At 34.5% G+C, this 17,586-nt stretch overlaps 1 long non-coding RNA gene across 1 annotated transcript; it reads right to left on the bottom strand.

The window, feature by feature from the left end:
• Nucleotides 1–7,520: 7,520 nt before the first annotated feature.
• Nucleotides 7,521–16,218, bottom strand: LOC127876319 (uncharacterized). The gene is made up of 5 exons (XR_008047792.1): nucleotides 16,161–16,218; nucleotides 15,389–15,574; nucleotides 13,029–13,142; nucleotides 8,108–8,304; nucleotides 7,521–7,625 (listed from the first exon to the last, which is right to left on the bottom strand). It is a non-coding gene; the product is annotated as an uncharacterized LOC127876319 (long non-coding RNA).
• Nucleotides 16,219–17,586: the final 1,368 nt, after the last annotated feature.

Raw genomic sequence — 17,586 nt, 5'->3', positions numbered from 1 at the left:
AAAATATCACGACTGGTATATTAAATTACTTGATAAAAAGTTCTTAAGTTTTCATATTTTCAGTCTATTCGGTAATAATTTTTACTGGGTATGTCTACCAGGTAACTACCAGTTAACTATAAATAACGCAAGTAGATTGATCATTATCGTCACGTGGTAAACCCAGGAATGCAAATTATGCATGCGTAGTGAATTGTATTTATCCCATCATCAGACGTGCATTGTCGAAATAAACCACTGTGGAATAAATTTTTCTCTATTTCGGCAGTGCTGAAATATAGCTGTCACGCGCGACAGAGAATGGTCATATTACTCGGAATCAACTATAAAGAAATCATTTTTAGTAAAATCGAATCAGATTCAACAAAACAAACAATTCGATACCAAGATGTAATATATTTTTAACAAATAATGCAACTCAAAAAGCAAAAAAACATTATTTACAAATATTAAGTGCGCGTACTCGTGACGTCATTATTAACACGTCATACGACACAATGCATGTCCTTTCACGCTAAAGCTGCAGTTGTTTAGTGAGTTTTTTTCATTATTTCTTAAAAATCGGGGACGTAGAGGTATGATAAACAGAAAAACAGGTTAGTTACTGATCTTTTTGTAATGTATTAGGCTCGGCACGATTAAAATAATGAAACAATGTTTGCTTAAAATAACTTTGGAATTTTCCGTGTAGTTCGATTTTCCTATTCTATTTTTAAAGAAATAATTTACGACTAAGAAAATTGATGGGATAAATCGAATACTAGGATGGTGCCGAATAAAGCAAAGTTTATTTTGCTCGGCACGAAAATCTGAACCACTCGCCAAGGCTCATGGTTCAGATTTTCTAAGCCTCGCTTTATTCGGCACCGACCTAGTATTCTCTATATATTTTATATATACAATGATAAATCTACTTGCGTTATTTATAGTGTGTATATCGTTATGTCACCTATATTCGCGATGTACTTTCGATTTCACATCTCGAAATTTTATTACCGAATATACTGAAAATATGAACTTTGTTCAAGTGATGTAATATAACAGTCGTGATATTTTAATCAATATAAACTAATAATTGTAAAAGAATACGGTATTTCAAAACTTTTCTTTTTTCGTAAATCGCGGTGGACAGTCCCTTTAAAATGGGGTGTTCATTGTGATAATTGACCATGTATTTATGTATGTTCATTGGGACCATAGAACAATCATATTAATGTTCCTTAGGTACGAATCTACCGTTTTGATTTCGTGTAATGAGTACGAGTCTTGTATTACTTCCGTATGTTGTAGTTCTGCCTTTGATGCGTGAAATAGTAACAAAATGAATGTTTGTTTTTTTAATACGGTATCAAAGATTTGTGTTTAAATGAAGATATTAACTTAGACCATTCTGCATTTTCAGAACTAGAGTAAAGAATCTGACTCTGGATTGAAAAAGATTATGTTGTTTTGGTTGAACTATTATTTACGGAAGACCGTTAAAGCCATCGTGGTTACACATTAAAACCCCGAGGGCGACAATGCGATAGTGTGATAGTACGAAATCAATAAAAGCACAGAACGTTGATGACTTTAACTTCTTTCTTGTCCCAATAATATAAGTAAGGATAGAAACCCGATCAATTGTGCTTTTCTTTTTACGAAAACCATTTTGTTCATCAATTATAATATTTTCATTTTCAACCCATTTTGATAATCTGTCATTCAAAATCGAACATATAATTTATACATTACGCAAGAAAGTGCAATACCTCGATAAGATAAAGGATCCCTTGGATCTGACGTATTATTTTTAGGAATAGGATGAATAATCATTTTATAATACCATCATTAAAACATACATTATATAAAACTTGTACAAATGACATAGAACAATAATTTTGTAAAATCTCAACCGGTATATTTTCAATACCACAAGCTTTTCCTTTCTTAGCTTTCAATATAGCTTTTCTTACTTCATCAAAAGTAATACTTTCATCTAGTATTTGACATGTATCTTGGTTAAAATCAACTGTAGTAAATGCTGAATTACTGTCACTAGGCACAGAGCCTTTAGATACAAATAATTGACGTAAATCTTTCTTCCATTTAGACAAAACTTGCTCTATATCTGTAGATACAGACCCATGTATTAGTTGCACTTCTAAAGGTATAGTCTTCGACCTTGATTGAGAAACGCCAACCTTACCAATGGTCTTCCAAAACTCGGTATTATTATCATCGCAGTCAGACAACAAAATGTTTTGAAAGGACATTCAATATGTTCTCTTACTGCTTTGTACTTCCTTATCAAAAGCTTTTTTAGCTGCAACAAACAAGGGTTTTAATAATTTCTTTCTCGAACCATCTTTGCATTTCAGCCAGTTCCCTTCAGCTCCACACATTTTAGACAATAGGGAAGATAGGCGCTCACTACACCAAGGTTTACCAACTATTTTTCTTTTATTTGAAGTTATAAAACGTACATTCACATATTTAAAATTCAACTTATCAAATATTTCACCTTTAATGGAAGTACACAGTTCTGAATAAGACATATTAATATGGTTTTGTAAACGTAAACTCTGTTCGAATCTTTAAACAGTATTATGCACATCTGCTATAAAATCTATATTATTCATAATATCTTCTGAGATAAATTTTTCATCAAATTTTTCATAACTAGCAGCAGAATCCGCCATCGGCCGAGAAGCAGGATTTTTATCACCTAGGTGTGGAATTCTGCTCTGGAAAGTATAACAACACATAGCGAGCATACACCCCCCCCCCCTACTTTCGAGTTTATAGCATCCCGTTCCTAAATATAAAGTAACGCGGTGCTTTGTGATGTCACTAATCTTTAGTTCAATAAAACGGCGATTCAAAATTGACAAAATATTATTTCTTTACTATATGCTTACTATTATTATTAAATTTTCCCTCTAGGTGGGGATTCTATCTACTTGTTATGTTAATTTAAAAAAAATATTCATGCATTTACTTTTTTGGTCATTTATTTTCATAGTCATATTTGTTAATAGAATCGTACAAAAACATCATTTATAAGCCGTGTACATAAGTATGTTTAGAAAAGATGATTAACTTATTATCAGGGAGTTCAATTTAAAAGATGTATGAAAAATTTAGAAAAGAAAACCAAAATTATGTGAATATGGATAGCCCCGGATTTCATTAAAACAAGTTTCGTGAAGGTTAAGCTTCCGTACACAGTAATGAGCAATCGTAACACAAGTTTTAGCCTTGTTTTACGCGTATAACAGTGGACTAATAGTAATGTACAATATGCATAGTATAACATATAACCGTTGTACAAAATAATTTAAAAATTGCTTTATACATAGTAATACGAGTTATATATAACGGATATCGCTCAGTTACCAGCATTCTGCTGAATTAGCTGCACTTATTTTAAAACTCCTTAAAATAATCTACGACCTCTGGTATCATCGGCATTTGAGAACCCAAATCCTCACAATAAACATGGTATTGAAGTTCATAAGAATGAAATTTGAACATGCTTTTAGTAGTAGAAGAAATGTAAGATCATAGCCGTCAAGTCCTTCATTAGGAGTTATATCGAAACATATGGTTGATATTTGATAAACACACAGAGTTCTTTCTACACATTCAAATTACACTGTAACATCTGCGACATGCGAAAATTGGTCTTATGGCATATGCGGTAAGCGTAGCTCAAGCCCAGCCTGCGCACTCTGTTAGAGGACTGCTCTCTCCGCTATAAACAAAGCATGCAATGTTTCGTGTTATCGCATGAGTATCCTCCACGGAATGCATATCCTGACAAGACTGCGCGGATATATATCGCTGGCAGCATTTTGCACAAGACCCATTTTCACATGACGCGGGTCTTTAAAAATTAATTTACGTCTTGTTAATGAAACATCAGACCACGATACTTTCCGATAGAAAATTGAAGCCACGCTGTGTTATTAATAGCAAACTGGCAAATTACGGTAGCCTCTTTTGGCTTGCAGGAAAGATTTTCAGACATTGACCGCGTTCGTCACACATGTGTGGCTAGATAATTAAATGATTTCCCTTATCTCATGGATACTATACTATTTCGGAAGTTTTGTCTCAAAATAGACGACAAATGGCATTTACCGATACTTTTTATCATTCTTTCCCTAAGATCCGTGTTATTTGATATCTTGAAAGCAATACTCATGGTGCAGGATCAACGGGGTTTACAGTGGTTTAAACACGGACGTGACAGAATGTAAACACACCGTTAAGAACTTTACTATGCAAATATCTCAAGTTATTAGGAATACATTTATTAAAATCTTTAGTGCATACAAGAAAGTTTAACATGCAGTTTGTGCCGCATTCTTAAAATTTAAGACTTTATCCCTGAATACGTCTGAAATTGGTGCCAATATATCACGTTGCGTGCAGCATAACTGTGTACATAAATGCGGTACACATCAACATTTTGGCCAATACCACAGGCTTATTAAATCAATTAATTCTTTATTAGTTCATATTGCCAAAAGCAGCATTAAAACACAGTCATTTTATGCACTAATTGAAATTCTTAAGAAAAACTATTTAAACAGTTATTTGGGAAAAAAACCTGCACTAACCGGTGTTTTTACATCCATAAACGTTTAATTCAGAATCCCACAAAGTCACGTGATCCTGTAACCTGGTGCGGTGTTATCAACACATGGCGTTTATTGATAGTACATTCAGTCTTCGCCTAACAAGTTACGGAGTGTTACCACATCTTTGAAACAAAATTAAAATGGAACAGATTTAAAAGCACTAGTAAATATCATTAAGATTTTTGTTCTTTGAACACAACAATATGTTATATTATAATACGCATTAACTGATGTTAATGCCCGGGCGGGATTCCTTTTGTATGAAAAGTGCGTGTGATGTTACACAATTAAGCGAAACAAACCGCGACGATTCCTGAAAAGACGGTGTATTTCAGACTGTAATTTGTTATTCGACAGTGTTTGCTCAATCATATACTGCGTTCTTGTAAACGTTAAACAAGATAAAACTTTCCCTTTCATATTTGTGGAAACAAACTTTTTAAGACTGTTTAAACAGTATGTACCTTCCGGAGTTGCTTGCGGTAATCTAGCGTTTTTAGTATTGATAGTCCATATTGTTTTCCAACACAATCGGAATCACAGTATGATATCAACTACAAGCTTAATGATGTTATTTTGTTAATCAGGTTTTTTTGCTGTTTTTGCTTGTTCTGATTGTCAAATTTTGTCAAATGGTCGAATTGAACAATGTCAATGTATTTTGTATCTGAATTTATAAATTAGACTTTATAATATTTAAATTATGGTGGGAATAGAGGGACTTTTTGAATAGTAAGTCGAATCAGCAGCCTGATGTTTCACAAGACTACACTGCCCAAACATGGACGACTAGGGGTTTGTGCATTCTCAAGAAATTCTATGCTTTATACGAAAAGGTATAATAATCCCCTCCGTATCTATGCATTCGTTTATATATGTCATAGCCGTACGCGCGATATAGCAAGATAGCCAATACGGACTGTTCATATCTGTGACAATCCCCATACACGTTACCGTGAAGGCCGCACTCAATATACTTCTGCCAACCATCGTGTGGTACCATACAGTCAATTACAAGGGCGCAGGCAATCCAAGGCTTGAGTATATTCTGGACAACAAAGGGCGTTGTCCGCGCAATAAAAAACCCCGCCTGTATTTCGGAAAGTTTCCGGAATGTGCATGCTTTCTCTCGGAAAAATCCGAACGTCACCGGAAGTGTCCGAAGAGCGACGGATCCGCTTCCGACTGTGCAGATAACGTCCAGACGACGAGCTATGTCGAGCAGACCAGATATGTTACTTGTTTTAGAGCGGATGGATGAGTCCATCCACACGGCGAACGGATACTCTTTCAAAACCATCTGAAATGAATGGAGAATAAATTGGCTCCTTGTCCCTTCCCTTATTTCTTACTCAAGCTTAACATATTTGATATCAGATTTAAAAAATAAAAGATACATATATTTCTTAAGTAAATGGAAACAAACCCAAACCTCATTTAATTAATTAATTAATTAACGAATAAGGCATACGAAACTTTTTGAACTCGAATAAGCAACCGTGGCTTTGTAACTGAATGGCCAAATAGCATTCGTTTAATATTAAAGAGACATCTTTTCGACAAGTACAATTGTTTGTCATGTAACTAGAGCATTGACTTAACGTATAACTATTAATTTTGATGTTTCTTCTACGCGCTTGAAAAGTATGTGCTGTTTGCATGAATCTGCATGTTTTCTTCTTCGAATTATAACTTCGCAACAACCGAACGTAAAACCTATTTATTGTTTTTTATATTTAGAAATGATATTTAAATGCATTCTATAACAATTCTACTTATTTGTGTTTAATTATACTGACGTTATTTTTTGCGGGGGGTAATGGAATATAATTTTCTTACTTAAACAATTAATTAAAATAAAAGAAATGAACAATATATAAATCAAAATCATCGTGAGTGTATGTTGTTGGATATTAAAAATATTCAATACATTTCAAGTGACTTTAATTGAACGATAACCAAGTTAATTTTTTCGCCGTTGAATAAGGAAAAAGGAACCAGTTTCTTAGCTGATTTAAACCGATTAATGAAATGGTAAAACAATAAATGAGAATCAGAATATAAGGTAATTAAATTAAGAGCTAAAATAAAAAAATAAAAATCATGAAATTGTAACAAGGCAGTAAATTGGGCATAAATCATTAAACCTGTTTGGTCTGACAATATGCGAGCATTTGCTCTTTGCACAAAATATTTAACCATATATGCATCCATTGCTTTAAGATTGTATTTTGTAATGAAAGACAATTGATGTTGCACATTAGATATAGTTGATATTGAGTCATACGTTTCCCATAACTTAAACAATTTAAGTAATTTTTTACGAATAAATAGAAATAATTCCACTAAAAAAGACAGAACGAATAACCGACTGAAACAAATCACAGATCGCTTCTTGTCAATCAAGGAGTACATTGACTGATTTTGGTTTAAGTGATAAATAACAACATACGTTCCAAAATCAACATAAAATTCTTCTTCCGAAACATGAGATACAAATTAACTGTCGAATCAATGATCTTATATTAGTATCTGGTCTAATGGTCGTTACATGCATTTGATATACGATACAGCTGATTTAATAGATTTTTGCAAACGTGCCAAAATCGGCGACTCCATGCTTCCCCGTTCAGAGACAATGAAATAACATGGCTAAATCAAACGATAACAAATGGAGCTAAACTATATCTCTGTTATCTTGGACCAAAGGCTTTTCAAAATCTTAATGATCGAAAATTATGGGTACGTTGAAATAAGCAATAGTATTATTAGCAAAATTAGTATTAGCATGTTGTTAATTTAAACTTTTTTGTACATTGTACTTGTAAAATAAACATTAGTGAACGGTGGCTTGGAACACATTTACCTAATATAACTTTTGAGCATTCTTACCATTATTGACAACGGTTTCCACGCATACCCTTTTAGCTCCTTTACATACGCCGGGAATTTTTCAAACGGAAACAGCCTGTATTCGCACTGACAAATTGCTTTTATCTGAAATGATATTGCAAAAAAACAACATTTATTGAATTTTACATAAATTACAAACTAAATAAATACTTCGTCTAAAATTATCCCGACTAGACTTTATAAAATATTACCACTATAAAAAATGCAAGAAACTAATATGAAAACACGTTGTACTACACATATTATTATTATTTGATATAAGACAAATACAAGAAAGAAAGTATGAACTATGAACGTCACGCCACCTGCGAAGCAAGCTATTATCGTATTTAAATATCGATAGACAAATCAGCGATCGATATATCTGCGAGCTGATTGCTTTCGGTTTACCTGCCATCTTCCTCGACACGCTATGTTTGCAGAGAAGCACACTAATCTCAATTGTTAGCGGGACTATATTTATAAGTTTTAAAATGGCGGTTTTATTGTGTCAGCGTCTCCAATGTTATTGTGAACTTGTGGCATTAGAAAATGTGGGATTGTAAGAAAATGTGGGATAATCTTACTTGGTCTGGTTCGCCGGCCTGCAGACCTAAGTCAAAGAAAATCATCCGCAAATTCGGTTTCATCTTGCGCACCACAGAGTTGAAGTTGTTAAACATATCCATGGACTCTCGAAAGTGATTGGACGAAACACCGGTTAAGAACACCGGATCTGCGTCCGTGGGAAGCGCGTTAATGTCTGCCATGCTAACGAAAAAGTCTGCAAATAAATCATGCGTGACAGTACTGTGTGATCCGAAAAGCGACTGAGCCGGATCGAACGGCATTTTATGTACGATTCGGTTAGTTAACCGTAAATAATCAGCGGTCATTTGGTTAGATGGACGTATAACAGCAAGTTCGTTTTATGACAGAATAGACATTCTTCAGGTACAAATGTCCTTCCGGTCGTCCGTCCGTCGCATACTTCGTTTCCGCGCAACATTTTAGACACTGATTATCTGAATTTGATGAATCTTCATATCTAGCATATATATAAGTAAAACGTGCGCGAATTGTTCGTTCATTCCACTCTTATGATGTCAGTGAATTATTGACTTTGAATAACAATGTGACATGTTTTTAAAGAAATTATCATTTCAGCGCGAGATCTCAAAAACTAATGATACGACTTTGATGAAACTGTTTAAATAACGATATCCTTACAGGTCGTTCACTATCAATCACTTTTGAGGGAGATAATACCCATTGAATAATATTGCGTGTAAGCGTATGATTACAGAAACTAATTATCCGAATAAAGTGTAACGTTCTCGGCAGCTTCCCTATAGGATGGATATGCATTTTCCATTTTCTGCTCGAATAATTTGTTGATGGATTTATTGTCATTTGATTTATACTATGACACTTGGTAATGATTTGTTTTTTGTTGTAGTTGTTTGTTTCCGCTCCATACCTACTGAACCTACGAAATAGTGTTGAAATGTGATATGTGGTTCTATTATACAGTGGACATGATCATGTCAGGAAGTTGTAGTCCACAAAGATTTTTTATAAAAAATATTGCTCTTTTAGAATTTATGCTTTTTACACCAGATCCCTGATGACTTTTTAAGATGCCATAGGTCTTTGATTAATAGCACGACATTATGTTATTGATTCTTTTGTTTCCACGCGAGAATTTGTATCGATCGGAGTTTGATTAAACTTTACCCTAGCACAATGTACATGCATATTTCGATGATGCTCCTGTCGAAATGTTTAAATAGAGTTATTGTCATTTGGTATATATCATTTTCTAATGGATTGTTCGTTTCGCTAGCCTATCAGGAACCAATGTTACAAATTGTATCAAACTTTAATTTCGGTATCTCTATAGGATGGACAACTTTCAATTTCTGTTTACTAAAGGGGATTTTCATCAGGTGTTTGATGATGGTTATTGCTTTTATGATGGTGAATATTTTAATGATATTTGAAGACTAATGATGTTCGTGACGTAAGAGATGCTACTGATGATTATTATGATAACTTAGTATAATGGTATATGGGTATATGGGTATATAAATCGATTCGGTGCATAGCGATTACAATATAAAGAAACTCAGCCTTATCGTTACAACCCAATTATGATAGATCATCATCGAAATGACAAAATGTTTAAAAAATGGGGAAAACATTGAAAGTTATTACGATTTTTCATTGTATATATAATTGTATATAAGTTACTATCCCTACATGTGTAATTAACAGATAGTTGATTTTGGAATGGACTACCATTTTGGAAATTACTTCGTCTTCGAAACGCAATGACACTTTGCATAGTCAACGACTTATGATAATAATGCAGTCTAGTGCATGTACTATATGTGGTATTTAACAAATGAAAAGTGACAATGTCATTAAGCATGTTAACTAACCATGTGCCAATGACCATAAGATTCTCAACGTTGTGATCTCTACAAGAACTCATACAATCATTCGCGTCCTGTGTAACATTTCCTCAAAGCGAATCCGTCATAATCCAAAAACTTTTACACATTTATGCAAGTTGTTTATTAATCTCAAAGTGTTGAATTGTTCCACATAAGGGATCATCAAAGACATTACACCAAATCGATATTCACGACTCATTCGCATAAAATTAAACATAAAGGAAGGAACAAACAAACAGAAGAAAACCGCTTCGCTTGATTTCGAAAAATATTTTTTGAATTTTACCTCGGTCTGTTTTTGAAATCTTACTATTAAAACAGTCTTTTATAGGCTCGATCAAGGATCATAAATCCAGCGCATAACAAATGCCCATCGTTACTGTTATATATTTTTAGTTTAAATATTTTTAAATGAAAATATCAAAAATCTTGTCCTCTGAAACTTAGGCACAGAGATGAAATATTTCGTTCGTAGCATCGTATTGTTGCCCTTTATCAAGTTTATTCAAATTATGTCACATGGGTCCAAACTAGCCCAGCCCCAGACGTCACCAGTTTTACATAGACTGATATAGGGAATAACTTTTTAAATATTTTGTTTGAAACCACAAAGGCTTTCATATTTGGTGTGTGACATTATCTAGAGATCCTCTACTAATTTAGTTTAAATTATGCCCTTCATGTAAAAACTGGATCCGCCTGGAAAATTCCAGATTTATGTTTACGCATATATGGAAAACTCTTACAATCTTTTTGTCTACAATTGTGTTCATAGTTGGTATGCAGTTTCATACAAGGATGTTTTCTACAATTGTCCGTTCAACTAATGCTTCTGGGGTCAATGTTGCCTTCGCTTAGTTATCAATAGGATCTCCACAAAGTGTTTGTACCGTTATGTAAAAAAGCCACGCCCCGACGATCACAGCTTTTACATTTACTTGTATGTAAATTTTGTTTCAAACTGCAAAGCCCATGTTTTTCGTATTTGATGTCTTACATCATCTAGAGGTTCTCTACACATTGTTTTCAAACCATCCCAATCGGGCACAAACTGGACTCGAACAAAGGAAGGGGTTACCCCTTTTACATAGCCAGAGAATTAATATGTTGCATCATCTGGAGGTTCTCTACAAACTTTGTTTTTAAGAAGACCTTTGCAATCAGAACTGGCCATTCCCCGGGTATCCCCAGTTTTTCATAGATTTATATTTGAAACACCTTTAAAAATAGTTTTGTCTTAAACCGCAAAGCCAAAAGCTTTCGTATAAGTATGTAGAATGATCTAAATTTGCTCTAAAAAGTTTGTTCAAATTATGCCCCTGATGTTCAATCTGGTTCCGCCATAAGGGTCATCATGTTGACATAGATTTGCATGGAGCATAAGAAATATTCTTATCTATAATCTTAAGGTCGTATACAAATTGTGTTTAAATCATGTCCTTTGGATAAAAACTTGCCTCGCCCCGGAGGTTCCAAGGTTTTGTTTGTAAGAAAAACGTTTAAAAGTCTTCTTTTCTGAAACCGTAAGCATTTCGTATTAGGTATTTGGCATTATGTAGAGGTCCTCTTCTACAAGTTTTAAAAGTATTATCATTGGATTTTAACTTACCACGCCCTGGGGTCACAACGTTTAATTTTTACTGATATAGGGAATATCTGAAAAATCTTTTTATTTGAAATTACGAAGCTCATGGCTTTCGTATTAAAAATGGAGCATCATCTAGATGTTCACTACGACGTATTCTCAAATTATGACTATGGGGTCATAAAAGGCCTCGCAATATGGCAACCAGTTTTAAAAAGATTTATGTAGTATCTTTGACAAAAATCATCCTGACTGAACTGGAAAAGCCCATTTCATGCTTCGGTATATAACGTACGTTCATAATCATTATCATTGGGTCAAAGCAGAACGCGCCCTAGATGCCACATTTTTATATGGGCATGTATCAAAATAACTTTAAATATCTTCTTTGCAACAACAATTTGCAGAGCTTGATATTGAATATGTGGCGTCAAACAATGGTACTGTACAATGTTTGTTAACATTATTTCACTGGGGTAATATCTGGCCATACCATAAGTGCAACATTTTGAATATGGACTTAATTACCAGACAAATCGAAAGACACGACCCAAAGGTGTATCATTTGTTTCTTTAAATCCTTTTAGAATCCTCTACTAAGTTGTATCAAATTAAGCCTATGAGGTCAAAATTGTCCTGACCATTGTGTTGTTGTGAAACATACAATATAACTGACATAGCAAGAAACGTTCAAAGTGTTCCTTTGTCGTTCAATTAACACTAAACCCTCGGGGTGTCGAGTATTACAACACTCAGCAACCGTTTCCCAGTTAAGCGTTCAAGGAGCATCATTGTCCCTTTGTTGTAGTATTAGTTACACTGTTAGTAACTCATGGTGTATGGGACATACGCCCTCAGTAATTAAATACCATACGAGAGCGAACAAAGTCCCTTTGAGAGTACCCATGCAAAGTCAGGAAATAGCATGCACTTTGCGGTGGTCTATTAAACAGATACTTACTCGTAACATCTTGAAACACTTTTGCGCTACATATTTCTGTGTTTTACGAATGGATTAATTTTAGAAAATAAGTTCATTAAAGCAAGGGTTTACCACAGTTGTATTGAATAACATAGTATTTTGTTCACTTACCATTAATTCAAATGTGTGTTGATAACACTTTTATACTCTTTCTGAATATTAGGAATAATACTCAAATGATTGTGTATTTTGAAGTTTGACATACATTTGCTCAGGTTTTAATAGCAAGAAATACATCCGTTCGACGCAAGTGTCGTCTGCTAATATTAAAATATTGAATTAATAAAAAATGGAGTCATACTGTTCTTTATGTGAAATAATATATTTTTCCTAACGGAAAGATGTCTCCCTGATGCCTGGTTATATTGCTATCGTGATATGAATCTAGGTCATCAATACATCAACACTCTAGTTAATTTGCAGGTTAACAACGGCAAATGGAACATTATCTACTAGTAAGACGTTTAAGTTCATGTACATACCATCTAAGTAGTGTTGCACCTTGTCATAGTCCTTGAATAAGGTGGTGCGACGTGAATCGTTAATAGTTCCACTGCATGGTTCACTGTTAACAATTGGATCAAGTCTCTGTACACCTGCAAACAAACATGACAACAGTTGGTGTCATTGTGAAGTCATCAGCTCTCATGATTGGCATGTGGCAGCGTGAAGCCACAGGTCCAGCAGTCTAGCAGTCTAACGACATGACTTCAACATTAAATCGGACTATCAGTGCAACAGCTTGAAGACGTTCATCCAAACGATGGTAAGTGTAACAGTTTGAAGTCATCGTTCAATCAGACAGTCTGACAACGTGACGTAACCAGTCCAGCAGACTGACAGTCTGATCTGACAGCTTTTCAGCAGACTAACAGTCCAACAACTTGAAGGCATCAGCCCAGACGATGCTCAGTGTAACAGCGTAGAGAAATCGTTCCAATAGACTAACATTTTGAAATAGTGATGTCGTCAGTCTAAAAAACCGAAAGTCTGACAGCGTGGAGTCATCATTCAAGCAGACTGACAGTCTGAAAACGTTAACTCAGCGGCCCAGAAGACAGACAATTTGACAACATAAAGTTATGAGTCTAGAAGGCAGACCGACTGACAACGTAAAATAAGCAGTCCAGCAGACTTACAGTCTGACACTGTGAAGTGAAGTCAGCATTACAAAGCACTGGCAGTCGGACTGGTCCAGAAAAGGCTGACAGCATGAAGTTACTATTTCATAAGACTTGCAATCTTAGATCGCAGAGTAAGTAGTTCATAAGACAGGAAGTCAAAAAGCGAAATAATAGCAATCCATGTGACTGTAAATAATTGACCAACATACGTGCAGACTCGGGTATCATTATTCAACATACTTGCCGTTTTGCAGAGAAATTATTGGGCTATTTTTCCCTAATAAGAAATGTGGTGGCTTGTTTTATAATATTTAAGGTGAGATGATGTTTTATCTCGAAAACTGTAATTATTTGCAACATCCTTAAGTGTGCAATAATTTCGATCACCTATGAACGGATTATTATACAGACATGCTGATTTCGGATATAAATACTGTATTCGTTGCCTTTTTTTTGTACGTTATTGGAACAAGGTTAGCATTGTGTCATGGCGCGTGTTGTCCTTCTTCTTGACCGAATGCCCGAAGGTAAAATTTATGTTTCTATTAATTAATAATCACACTATAAACCTTAAAGACTTATACAGAACATGGTGTTTTTGTAGATTGCTGTTGAACTTCTTGTTCAACTGTAAATGACGATTAAACGGTATTCATACTAAACTAAGTCTATATTTAAATTTTCGGATGTAAGCATAGATACCTTTCTGATAAGGGGCATCCACGATAAAGTATGAGAGTATTGAAGAAGAGTGTTGCAACTTATTTTAGAATCGATGTGCAAACACAATGAACACCAAGTTCGGTTGCAGTATAAATAACAGGCTGATAAAATAATATATTATAACTGATTGGTTATTCTGTGTTAGAATATATTATTTTTGCGGCGAAGTTGATTGAGATTACTTTTGACCTAGTACATGTAACCAGCGGGATAGTTCAATAGCGAACCGAAATGTGATTTATTTTTTTATTTTAGGAAAAGCAAACTTGCAACAAGGGTTAAATGCTCATCCATAGCTGTTGCGTATAATAAGGGATTACAATATACATACATATCAGTAACCGTTATTCAACAAATATGAGCACATTCCAACAAGAGCACTAGAACTTAAGATAATAATGAATAGTATTTCTTGTTATGTGCCATGAATGTAATGTTGTATTTATTCACATTATCATATATCATATAAACAGGCACGTCAATTAAGTGAAATTAACATAGTTATGTTTTGTTCATTTGTCATTGAATAGTAGATATTAAACTCAAGACTTCGTACAAATACCATGAACAATTATTGGTTGTTTTACAAATTGCTAAAAGTACTTAACTGTTTCAAAACTATTTGTTTTCAAATGCACAACATAAACATTGTATTATAAAACGGCTTACAATAACTAATCAGGACAAAAATATTAAATGGCACCTCTTTGAAGCTTTGCATCAATATCTTTGTTTGTCGTCTTTAATGTGCATTTTTTTTAAATAATGATGGTTCATCTGTAACTATTCAAGTTTTACTTATCAGATATACAATGAATTTTAAATTGATAATTATATTTTATTCGTCACGTATGTTAGTACATATGTATGAAGAGATTGTGTGATAATTTAAAAATAAGAGAAAAAAAAGAAAAAGGGAAGATGGGTTAAGGATTCTAACACTATTAAAACGTATGAAGAAATATTTGCTATCAACAAAGGGAACATTAACTTACCGACATCCCAATCGATGCCGTTTAGGGTTGAACTGGAAATAGTCGGCCAGTTCTGTGTCGCTGGTTGATGCACGTTTCCCACTGTTTGTGCGCTTGTAAGCTGGATCTCGGTCTCCTGAACCTTGTGATGAAATCATAAGGAAACCGGGTCGAAGTAAGTCATCAAACTGAACACTACTGTGGCGGCTGCAATAGACAAAACACCCGGGTCAATATCGAAGGTGGTGCAGAGGTAGTGATAAAAATAAGAGAAATAGTTTTATAGGCAGTTTCATTATGATTTATGTTATGGTAGTAATGCCAGCATATGCAGCAGCAGAAGCAAACGTAGCAGTAGAAGTAGAAGCAGTAGTAGTCTTTGTTGTTATTCTTCTGGATTTTGTTGTTGCTGTTGCAGTCGCATAAAGTAGATTAAAAAACACAATACCCGATGCATTTTAGACAGACAGCTTCACTGCTCAACAAATTTCCAAACATGAAATACTTTTGGTTCACGACTATCCCATCTCAGACAGATTTGAATACAGGAAGAGTAATATTATTACAAAGAGCTGAACTTAACAAGACGCAAACCGCAAAGTGCACAATTTATTATTCCGAGAAGCCTTTCAACCGCATGTATGCAGAGAATTAACAGATACTGTTGTACGTTTAGTTTTGATTGTGTTAAAACAATATTTTTTTTTGTTAAATTCAGATTGAAATGATGATGAAGTACTAAGTTTGGATGCTGCAATGTGTACATGGTATACTATTTCAAATAATACATTACCTAAAGCTGCACAAATCAGCCTCCTTAGTCGTCCATGCATCGCCCGTGTAAACCCCTGACCTGCAACGCAAGTGCATGTGATGTAAATATATAACGCTTGTCTTTGTCTATCGTATGATAGCTAATAATCCCTTTGAAGTCCAAGTAAATATAAATGAGCCGTGCTCTGTGAACACGGGGTTTAATGCATGTGCGTAAAATTTCGTCCCAGATTAGTCTGTGCAGTCCGCACAGGTTTATCAGGGGCAACACTTTCCGCGTTTATGATATTTTTCGGACTGTGTGGACTGCACAGGCTAATCTGGGACGACACTTTACGCACATGCATTAAATCCCTTTTTCACAGAGCACGGCTCAAATTTATGGTAACGTGCCGTCGGTTGTCTTCCCAAGGTTTAACGGCAAATCGATTTTAATATACAAACACGGGCGTCTTATTTACCACTTTAGATGTACATGTAATTTAAGTGGTCAATTAAAGCAGTGGGACGGGGTGACCTCCGGTAGCTTATGGGTACACACAAAAAATACAGACCACCGTCGCGCAGACTTTTTATGGTCCATCCATGGAGAAGAAAGCGTTGCGACGTGTTTTTGCGTACTTTGACCCAGTGTATCCGTCTTCATGGTTTATTTTTCGACTTTTGCTTTTCGTTGAAAACTTTTCCGCCAAAGCGCTAGAGCGTCCCCTTCACTTGGTTTATATGGGTGATCCGTATCATGTCTTTTAGACTAGAAGAGAGTTGGCTGATATTCGTATTAAGGTTACATAATTCTATATACTCCAGACCTGTTGGGCTGTACTCTGTAAAAAATATCAATATATTTTACTCGAAGGCATGCTTAACACTTAAGTTTTTCTGGTTGTATCATTTGGAGCTATTGAAAGGGTAAGCATAGGTGTTCAGTACTCAATCACTGAAATATTATAGTAAAACATTTCTCTAAAATGGCTTACGTTCAACTCAAACAAACAGCTGAAAAAAGAAGGGGCAAAAACAGTCGATTTTGAGTTGTGTCGAGTTTTTACTTGATGTGTACAAGAAATATCTTTTTTATTGATTAAATCAAGTCAGCTTAGATTGCCCGTTAAGAAAAGGTATGGTTTCAGTGCACAACTTTGTATTTTATTTTCGCTTTAAGTTGTCGTTTTTATATTGAATTACATAAAAAAATATTAAGTGTAGTGTCACCTTTCATAATTCATGCTTAAGTAAGCTAATACATATTTTTTTAAATATTATGTTAAACATAAACTTAACGTAAACGTAAATATTGATTATAAACGGAAGTACGCGAAATAAACATAACCACGAAAAGTAATATAATAAAATAAACAATAAAAACAATTATGTACTTACACGGTAAGCCTCTGGTTCTAATATAATCTTGATATTAACTAATACATGTAAAGTCTGAGCGCTTC

The sequence above is a fragment of the Dreissena polymorpha genome, chromosome 4, assembly GCF_020536995.1.
Source record: "Dreissena polymorpha isolate Duluth1 chromosome 4, UMN_Dpol_1.0, whole genome shotgun sequence".
In the NCBI taxonomy this organism is placed as follows: Eukaryota; Metazoa; Mollusca; class Bivalvia; order Myida; family Dreissenidae; genus Dreissena; species Dreissena polymorpha.
The sequence above is the reverse complement of the archived record's forward strand: the minus strand, read 5'-3'. Positions and strand labels throughout refer to the sequence as shown.